The sequence below is a fragment of the Eleginops maclovinus genome, chromosome 3 (assembly GCF_036324505.1).
Source record: "Eleginops maclovinus isolate JMC-PN-2008 ecotype Puerto Natales chromosome 3, JC_Emac_rtc_rv5, whole genome shotgun sequence".
Taxonomy (NCBI): Eukaryota; Metazoa; Chordata; class Actinopteri; order Perciformes; family Eleginopidae; genus Eleginops; species Eleginops maclovinus.
In genome coordinates this window covers 19746330-19757224 of record NC_086351.1, presented here as the reverse complement: position 1 = coordinate 19757224, position 10895 = coordinate 19746330, and positions in this window count along the sequence as shown.

Sequence of the window (10895 nt, the reverse complement as noted above, 5' to 3'; positions counted from 1 at the left end):
AGCTACGAAAAGTTTGGAGTTACGAACAAAATCTACAAACGCTGGCGACCTTGTGTAGAGTTTAAAGTTTTCGTAAGCACATATAACGCTTCACTGTTGGAAATGACAGTATTCATATTGCGCTGTGTTATGTACACAAGACGCAGATGCCTTTGAAACACGCAATCTAAAAACGAAAACATATTTTATATGTAACAATTGGTGGCAATTGGCAGGTTTAAGATCCAGATTAGGTTCATGGTTGTGAATTATCTATGTAAATCGACTCTATAGATTACACGTTCATTCTACATGTTGAATGATGATAGCGTAATACAAATATAGGCTATACATACAATGACAAAACTGCCGTGGGCTATATGTTATCCGTATCCTTTGTTAAAGTTAATGTTCAATAGCTCTATGCCAATGAGAACAACAGAACGTGCGCATTACATATGGACCAATGCGACACGTTCATTACGGCCGTGGACCGATAAACACTCAGTAACGTACGCACACCAACCGGCATTTGCGTGTTTAACACCGTGTTTAACACTGGCGTTATCGCCGCTTAACTTAAATAATGAAGAACTGCTTTTAATTACGACTTGGCCGAGATCTTAACGTGCTGTTCATGCGTTTCCCATGAATAGCCTACTACTATAACTCGGAGCGGAGCAGGATATAATGCGCATGCGCGGCGTTGCTAGGCAACGTGTACAAAGCGAGAGTACAGGTCGTTTTGGTCAGAGCTATGAAGAGAATATATTTGAGTAAGGTCATACATATGATGGGTCACCTGCTGCCACCAGATGCTGACACAGACCAAGAAATTCTGCGTTTCAATGTTGACCAGGCGCTTCCCAGTTTTCAGCATGGAGAGGATGTTGTCAAGTGGTGGGCCGTCGTCTTCAATACAGGGAAGTACCCTGCACTGTGTCAGGCAGTCAAGGCTGCCCTCTCAATTTTCCATGGTGCCCTGGTTGAGTCTTCCTTCAGTGTCATGGGGACCATCATTGATCAACGATCAACGTCAATGAAGATCTCCACCCTCAGTGCTGTGCAGACTGTTAAATACACTTTGCAGACCAGGAACCAGACTGGGGTGGAAATGTTCAGAAGGGATGATTTGAAGTTTGGGGAGGTAGATAGGAGGTTGTGTTCTAACGTTAGTGCAGCTGGAACTAGGGACAAAGCCCAACGACAGGAAAATCAGCTTGTAATCAGAGAAAGGAGGGTTGAGTTTGGCTGCCAGCCATCTACCAGTGCTGCTAGTAATAGGGCAGAGGTAGTGGAGAACGATAGTGTGGCCCGAAAGAGGCACATTGCCAAGCAGCGAAAACGGGCCCTTGAAAGGCTTGTCCAGGCCAAAAGGATGAAAAAATGAAAATAATATTATGTTGATATGTTGCCAAATTTGGCCAATGGGATTTACTGTTGACCTGTCCTGAATGCTTTTCACATTCAAAATGTTTTTAACTGACCAGTTTATGGGTCAATAAATGTGCCATTGTTACCATAAGAAAAGGTTGTCTTTTCCCTTTATTTTCTTATGGGAGTACACCAGAATGCTTAATTTACATGTTAAAATAGCTACATTTGGCTGGGGGGGGGATGCCCCCAGAACCCCCTACAACAGTTTAGTTTGTCACCTTTTTCAGCCCTTCTGAGTTTGCAGGTATGATGATAGGAAAGGATTGACAAAATGTAACCCATTCCTTGTTCCCCTTTTTCTACACAGGACCATTCAAATATTTTCACATAAATGTGAGGGGGTTGAGAGTCCCAATATCTACCAATTTAAATGTTGCATAACACACAAACTCAGAATAAACATTTCAGTATGTTCCAACAGATTTATGATTGGGTTTGACTTCATCTGAGTTGATCAATAATATCTATGAATCATTTTTAGACTGGTATTCTGAGGGTTTAAAACTGTCAAATAAAACAATATATATATTTAAAATAATGTTCTGAAATAATTGGCTATACTTTCTCAAATGAATGTACACACCAACATTTCACTTTCTTATAAACATGTGTAAACATGCATTTTTATGGAAAATAGAAGGTGAAATTACCTTATTTGAACTCTACATTTCATTGATAAGAGTGGGTGCCTCTTATTCAAGACACTTAAATTATACTAAATTTAAAATACACAAGTATTTTTCTTTGGTTTGGCATTGAGAGAAAACGATAGCAATATTTACAGTACATAATAATTAGGAAATATTGGTGTGTGGTTATACATTTTGACCACCTGTAAGTACTGTGTTGCATAACATGGTTAAATGAGGAGTTTTATGTTTGAAGCTATAAACGGATTCTTTATACAGTATGATTTGTAGAAAGGTGGGGGTCCTACATGACTTTAAAACCACCACTAGATGTCGCTGTTTGATTAGAAAATCTTCAAGGGTAACTGCACATTTTAGCTCCAGTCGAGCTTCAAGATTCTAGTGGTAGTATAAGTACACTCTTTAGGATCTTCAGGAAGTTTTTTGAAGAATCCACATGTGTTGGATGAAGTCACATTTGTTAAATAACTCCTAAGAAAATATTTGGGTTGCATAAAAAGTGGATTTGGACGTTGTTTACATTATCCACATCTTTATCCAGTGATGTAAAACTGAAAATAAACAGAAATTACTAGACCATCATTACGTTTATATTGAATAATTGCTCAACCTCATTTAAGATGGAAGAGTTATGCATGTCTCTAGCGAGTTAACCCAGGTCAACAGAGTCATGCCTGCATCATAACCTCCTCACACTAAATCAGAGACACATTGTCTTATCCATATAGGTGCATCAATATCTGTGTGTGTGTGTGTGTGTGTGTGTGTGTGTGTGTGTGTGTGTGTGTGTGTGTGTGTGTGTGTGTGTGTGTTTCCTCTTCTCCACAGGGAGAAATAGGAATGAGGAACTCATGGCCAGTCAGAGTCTGATTCAGATCCCAGTGGTTCCTCAGAGAACATCTGGGGTCATCATCATGTCCTGATGTCTCACACTTCACATATTTTCCTTATATCTTACTATGGCTTCTATGACTTATGGTGTGCTAAGTTTGAATGAAGCAGACTTGTTTGGAATAATCTTTTAGCTCTAATGGAATTAGAATCATTCAAGATTTGGTAAATCATTTTTGTTTTTTTCTCTCCTAAATTTCCTTTAAGTATTGTGAAACGATGCACTGAGATGAAGACACTTGCATATTCTGCCTAATACGAATGTGGGTGGCAGGATGTCACAACACGTAACGTGATGTGAGAAAGTGGGATTCCTTATTTTGCCTCTCTTTTCCTCTCTTTCAGTCCAACCATTTCGATATCTGCCTTTCCCCAAGCTTCTTGTCTTCCTCGATTCACGCATATGGCAGACTTTGTGACCGTAATTTCAATTTAAAACACATGAGGGGAAATCCTAGCCTGCACTGCTTTTTAATGGGCCGTCATGGGATTGGAGTATGCAGAGAATGATTGAATTTTGTGAGAAGGCCAGGAACGATCAAGTCTCGCCTTCTGTTATGCAATCGACCATTCCCCTCTCACAACGCGACGTCTGGTAATACCTTGTAGGGGGGGGGGTTGAGGGCTTAGCGTCTAGACCGTATGACAGAAAAATATCTTTTTATCTAAATGACTCAAGACCATATAAAAGATATCATATATAAAAAAGAGCCAAATGAGATGCGATCCACCACAACAAAGGCAGATATGGTGAATTGAAGCTGCTTTTAATGGTTGTAAATGAGTCTTTTTACACTGAAATGCATGACATCCTATATTTCCTCACAGACGGAAACATATGGATCCCATACAAAGCCGGCCATAATGTTTTATTTATATGATTGTGTCATGTCTGTTTTCTCCCTTGACTGTCTCCATCTGCTCAGCGCACTTTGACAATGTCAAGATAAAAGACTTCAAGGCACTGAAATTCCCAGTTTGTGCAAACTTTTTCACACCCACTGTGTTGGATTACAGCGCCGGGATGTTTCGTTTCGATGAAGCAACTGAGACTACCTTTCCCGTTAAGTCCATTATATTCAAATGGGCCGGGACTTTTTTTTTTTTTTCGTCTTCACAACAAGACATAAAGTAATCAAAAGTTAAAAGCAAACACTCAAGAGGCACTTAGCAAAAAAGAAAAGCTTTTATGATAAAACATTCATATACAATGCAGGAGACAGGTAATCTTTGAGGATGATAGGGTTGTCTTGTGGTCAGTTTCAGTATAGTATGGCTTGGGGAGCCTTGTAGATGAATGCTCCTAATAACATCCCCGCCCACCCATCATCCAGCAGAGCACCCAGGCAGGAGAACTAATACCTGAGTGTATTCCTCTGGTGGTGTGAAGTAGGCCTTAAAGAGCTGTTGGAGGCTGCAGTAAAGTAGGGTTCATTACCTTGACAGACTGATGACAGCCAACACTGTCTGAGATGCACACATATACATACTAAAAGGAAAAGTAGAATGTACAATTGCAATCTGTGCACCTTGTGCTATGCATACACAGTAGGATATTAAAGCGACAACACCTTAGCTACAGCCTAGTAACAGTACAAGAGGAAATACATCAATGTTTTTGTTGGCGTCTTTCATTATTTCAATGTCTTAGGCTGAAGGAATCAATCTCGGGTTGGTGCAGTACTGTCAAACAATCATATCTGTGGTTTTCGGAGACATAGTCCTTGGCGCAGTGACTTCCTGCGACTCGTCTTAGAGATAATAGTTAATTATAATGTGTTTGTGTGTAAGCTATATCATTTTTTTATTTTTTAGCGTGCCCTTCATAACAGAGGTTCCTTTTCAATACCTTAGCAACAAAAACGCAAAAGTCATTACTTAGGTTCTTGTCATCAGTGAGACCGGCAACAACAGGAGACTCAAGGAAAATAGTTGCCCAGCGAATAAATAGTTTGGCACGCACCCCCCCCCCCCCCCCCCCCCCCCACATAAAACCAGTACTTCTCATTCTTAGCCTCAAGTTTTTGGAAACATTAAACAAACAAGATATCATGTGTTTAATTAGTGGGCTTTTGTGGTGTTGGCAGATTATGTTACCTTTGGACAGAGCCAGGCTAGCTTTCCCCACTTTTTCCAGTGTTTGTGCTAAACTAAGCTAACTGGCTAGCTGTATCCTCATATTTACCTCACAGAAATAAGAGTGGTATCGATCTTTTGAACTAACTCTTGGCAAGAAAGCAAATGAGCTCATTTCCCAAAATGCGGCTTGAATTATTTGAGTTGAAAAGCCTTCCCAACAAAAAAGGCTCTAGCTTCAGTGACATACTATGATAAATCAATATTTATAGAAGACATGGAATTTCTGGTTTTATCATGATCACAACTTCTCCTTCTGTTAGGTCAAATCATAACCAATCCACTAAAAAGAGTGAAATAACTAAAGCAAGACTTTAAATCCTTTATGTCGGGAAGTCGGTTCCCATTGGTTGCATGCGAGGTCAGCTTTAGGTCATACTTGGCATCCATTAGTGGCCTTATTTAGAGTCTTATTCTTTTAAGAGGAGTGATTGGCTCGCAAAGACAAAGAATCATTACCTTTGCCCGCCCCCTCCCTGCCAGCAGTCAATAATGAAGGATCATTAAAATGAATAGATGGACATTCCCCTTTTCTCCGGATCCTTATTGCAAAATCAGTGTCAGGGGAAATGAAGATTGAGCTTGGAGAAGGCGTCTAAAAGCCTCACAGTGATTGTCGTGAACTCATCTCCAGTGCCAGGCTCCTTTATCTACTGTAAGAGTCTGCACCTGCCTGAACTCTTGACTAGCAAGGGCTTTTACTGTAGCCCATTAAGAGCATCCCTAATGTGCGCCACAATGTACTTCAACGTAAACATTCTCTGTATGTACAGAAACATTTACAGCGAACAATAGAAGAATGATTGCTTGTGAAGGCTTGGAGTGTTTTTCAATGAAAAAATAAAGCTCTCTCTCTGAACTAGACAAGGAATATTGAATGCATCAGGTTTGATGTGGAGAATAGAGAAGTCACGTATCGTGATCCCATAAACAGACTCTTAGAGATAATTCTCACTTTTGCACATTTAAGCTTAAGTCCGAACATCTGTCCCACCGCTAAATTTGTATAAATCCTTGCACAACATTTCACGCATCACAAAAGAGAGGGCGAATGAAGCTTGAATGATTGCAGATGGAGAATAAAAGACGGCACAATATTTTCCAGGCCCCATCTGGTTGCTTTTCGGAGCGTCCCCTTAAAGTGTCTTTTAAAAAGGTGATTTGTCTGTGGGTTTGCACCGATGTGACCATGGGTCATCTGCTGGTGCTGTCACATGTGAAAAGGTCCCATGAAATGGGTCTATGTACACCTGTGGAGCCCCACAAACCCCGCCCTAAACAGATTAAAAAAAAAGCATGTGTAAACATGTGCTCGAGTCCTCACACATATGGTTCTCGTCTTCCTTCTTTATCATGCTGAAGGTAATTGATAACGGTCTGTTTATAGTCATCTGACACATGTCTCTGGAGAGCAAAAAAACTCAAGGGACCAAAAAAGATCAAATGTAGAACTGGCTCATGGGACAAAACTATCAAAGACTCCTTAGTATGGCCAAGCAATTATCTCTTAAAGCATCTCTTAAAGCCACCCCCATGGTTCTCTCAACATGCCCTTCATAACAGAGGTATATTGAGAATTTACTGCTTGCAGATGGCCGGCGAGAGACGAGGGCAGGAGCTCCTGCACTGTGCCTATGCACTCACTTTATAAAAGCTGAAATCAAGGGCTCACTGGGAATACAATGGAGGAGGAAGCAGGGCCATAAAGACGCTATAAATCCGTACAATGAATCTTCTAAGTCGTGCCCTCTGCCAGGTGCTGTGAGCATGCTCACCCTGGACAGGAAGTGGCACGCGCTGGAATCTTTATGATGAGGGAATTCTTTTTGCATTCTCTGTGCTGTTGTCCTCACTGCGGGGGACGCTGTAGTTATTGATTATCAATGGCAGGGTCTATCAGTTATTTTTTCAATCATTGGCATCGTCACCTGACTTCAGTCACAGCTGCTTTGTGACATTATTACTATTAGTTGGGTTTTCAGTCCACATGGAAGACCATTTCAGTAGCTAAAGCCAAAGCTGCCTGATCTTAGCAATTGGCACATGAATAACAAGCCAATTTCGTTATCACAACGCATATTTGCTTTGTGCAAATGTTTTCACACCACAGCAATATTATATGCTTAAAGCAAGTGCCCCAGAAGTCGGGTGACAAAGATTTCACGGCAAGAACTTTTGCATGGGCACCAAAAGTCAGCTGCTGATTAATTTAGGTTGACATTTTAGGTTGAAAACTTACTTAAAGTAATAACATAGTTATTTTAATCCAAACCATGATGCTTTCCTGAATCTTTCCAAGCAGTTTCGTTTGGATTTAAAATCCAAGACAACTTAATTCACTTAGTTACGTTTTGGCTTAGGTTAAGGGTTAGCAACAAAGCAGATTTACAGTAAAGTTTTTAGAAACAAAACCAAATAAAATTCATACAACCACCTCTAAAAAATAATAGCGTTATCCAGAGTCGGCGTCAGAGCAGATCTACAGGAGGGGCATTGGTTCAGCAGTGGGGGGGCACTGCCGTTTGATAAATATTTAAAAACAAAATATGTTTTTCTTTATTAATAATAATAATAATTTCATTAGCGAATTTCGTTTTTTGTTGTTGCTAATTTCTATATCATGTCACTCAGGGAAGCTACACCGGGCACATAACTGAAGCGTTCCGTTCGCGAGACTTAAAAAACAACAACAACAGATTACCCACCTCTGACATGTCAGAAATAGTTTTAAATGCACCTCCAGAAAACCATTTAGTAGGCGGTAGGCTGGTTATATACATATATACATTTAGACAACCTCATCATCATAAACAGGGCCCTGTACAACATAGCTATATTAGGTCTAGGTAAAATGACCGGACGTTATCGGCTGACATCACGACATATGGCCTAGGCACGCATTCGGGCAGCAAGTAGCCTAACAGACAAGCCACACACCAGGCAGAAATGTCATAAGCCCATGTATTTTACAGGCAGCCGAGTATAAAACACAAATGCAGATAGACCCAGTAAACGTTAATCAACAATTCACCTGCTTAGGCCTTATCATGAAAGCCAGGGCTGGCTTCAACAAGTGAAATTAACAAACAACAACGTACGGTCAGAAGAGCTGCAGGCGACGAGTGTTGCTGCTGAACTTTCGAAGTACTGTGTCCTTCCATTCGCTTGTGCATTTGCGAGTCAAGTCTTTTTCGAATGCAAGCTGTACCAACCGGGCCTTTCTCTCGTGTAACATTGAGCGTCTGTGTTCCGAAAAAACATTTCTCAGAGTGGAGAATGAATTCTCACACATTGCTGTAGATGCACCAAATGTTAATGCATGTTTAAAAGCAGTCAGCACACTGGGCATGGCAATCAGATGGTTGTGGTACTTTGAGATGATGTGCTGTATGGTCCAGTCTCCCTCCATTGCTTGCTTTTGTGACATTAAAAACTCTTTAGCAACTTCGAACTTTAAGCGTCAATTAAAACTGATTGTGACAGGTCGAGAATATGCTTCACAGCTTTCACATCAAGGAAATTATCACCTTCAGGATTTAGTGCTGCAAGTGCACTTGCCAGTTGTGAGTTGCGCTCGCTGAATCTACGCTCCAGTTCCCCAACCACCAAATCAATCGTGTTGTAGTACAATCTCCGAAGTTCAGTTTCTCAGTCATCATCACCTCTGGCTCTGTATCCTCCTGTAGGCCCCATAACGATCTAACCATCCATCCGTGTGTTCTCTGTGCGTCTCCCTTTGGGCCCAGGTCTCAGTGACTCGCTGGTGGCTGTGGCAGTATCCAGCACCTGCTTAAACTCCTCATCACAACGCAGTTTTTTAACACATGCTATTGCACTCGCCACAACACTTAAACCCCTCAACAAGTCAGTGTCCTCTCTCTGTAGAAGCTTGTTCGGTGGATCCAATAGAGAAAGGACCCTGTGGGTTAAGTTGACAAGGAACATGAAACTTGGCTCAGACACCTCGCGTAGTAGGCCAGTAGCTTCCATTCTCGTCTCTGCGCCATAGTTCAGCACTGTGTCAGCATCGGTCAGAATCGATTTGATGTCATTGAAAGACTTACAAATGACTGAGACAGTGGCAAGATGCCCTGTCCATCTCTTTAAGCTGAACACCTTTGTAATGCATAGCAACCGTTAGCTTCCTACAGAATTTGTAGAGGGAGTTGCAAACCTCAAAAAACTCTGAAAGTGCAGACTCTGCAGACATGACATCGACCACAACCAAATGCAACTGATGTTTGAGGCAGTGCACATACGGAATCTCACGTCCAAGTCTCTCCTGTAGAATTTTCTGAACACCACCACGTTTCCCCGACATAAGCGAAGCTCCATCATACACCTGACTCAGAATTTTTGAGGTATCCAGGCCAACCTTGTTCAGCTCTGTGAGAACGGTATCAGTTAATGTCTGTGCGTCACCTTTCTGACAAGTAGCGATGCACAGTAGACGCTCTGTAACTTCGTATGAATCATTCACAAACCGAAGCACAATGGAAATATTTTCACATCCTGTGGGGTCACGCGTTCCATCAACTTTCAAAGTATAGTATTAGTCACCAACTTCTTCCACTATAGCCTCTGTCACGACACTACTGAGTGTTCTTATTAGTTCATTTTGCATATCATGACAGGTGTAAGTGGCATTGCGAGGGATTGTCTTCACGACATTAGCCAATTCAGGATCCTTGTGGATGGTATAATTAAGCATGGAAAGGAAAAGTCCAGACCCCCCCTCCGACATGTCATCAAAAGCATCAACCTTCCCCCGTAGCGGCAACTGGTTTCCAACCAAGAACCCAACTATATCGATTAGTGACGGCACATAATACCGGTTTTTCTTCAGTTGGCTTGCATTGACAAGGGTTGATACCTCATTCTCTGTATTGCGACGCATCTCTCTCTCTCTTTCCACATTGCATAACAAGACATGAGGTCCTTCGAAGTTTCATGTTTATGAAATCCACGGTCTTTGGCCATAGCGTGTTTCCAGTTACGATAGCCCACATTAGCGAAGGCATCCAATGTTCCAGATTTTCTAGTGCAGCTGAACATCCGACAGCAAAAACAAAATGCTGCGTCTGCCTTGACACTATACTCCAACCACTCTCTGTTGTGAAACCATTTCTCAACAAATGATCGCCCCTTACCATTGTAGTCAGTTACAGGATACTGTTTTAACACAATTTGGACAGGCCCGTCAGTCCCCAGATCATCAACCACTGTCCGCTGGCTAGGCGAGCTTGTAGATCGTTGCGCTGCGCTGGTTAAGACCGTTGGCAGTTGTCCGAAGCTAGCGTTAGCCGAAGGGCCAGGACCAGGTCGACTCTCAGAGACCGTGGCTGTACTGGTGGTGGTGGTGGCTGGATTGTCAGAGTCTACTGCTGGAAGAGGCTGGTGAAGAGGAGGAGGTGGAGGTCCTAAGCCATTTTCGTAAATCCATTGTCGATAATTAGGCCAACTGCATTATGATATAGACGGACAAACTTTTCAATTTCAAACCAACAACTTGAAATGTATTCTGCGCGCTGCAGCTCACTGTTATGTTTAGAATGCGAAATCAAATGTATCAAGTTTATTCAGCGACCAATGAGCGTTGACCAAGCCTAGGAGCCTGCTATGCATGCACAACCAAAATTATGCGTTCTCACCGTTAATTTAATTTAATTTCATTTAAGTTACACTTTGCACATTTAATATTCAAAGAATAACTAAAAGGGATATTTTTTTTGCCGAGGTAAGTCCTGTGGTAGGGGGGGCATCAATGACCGCTATGGGGGGGCACGGCCCTCGAATGCCCCC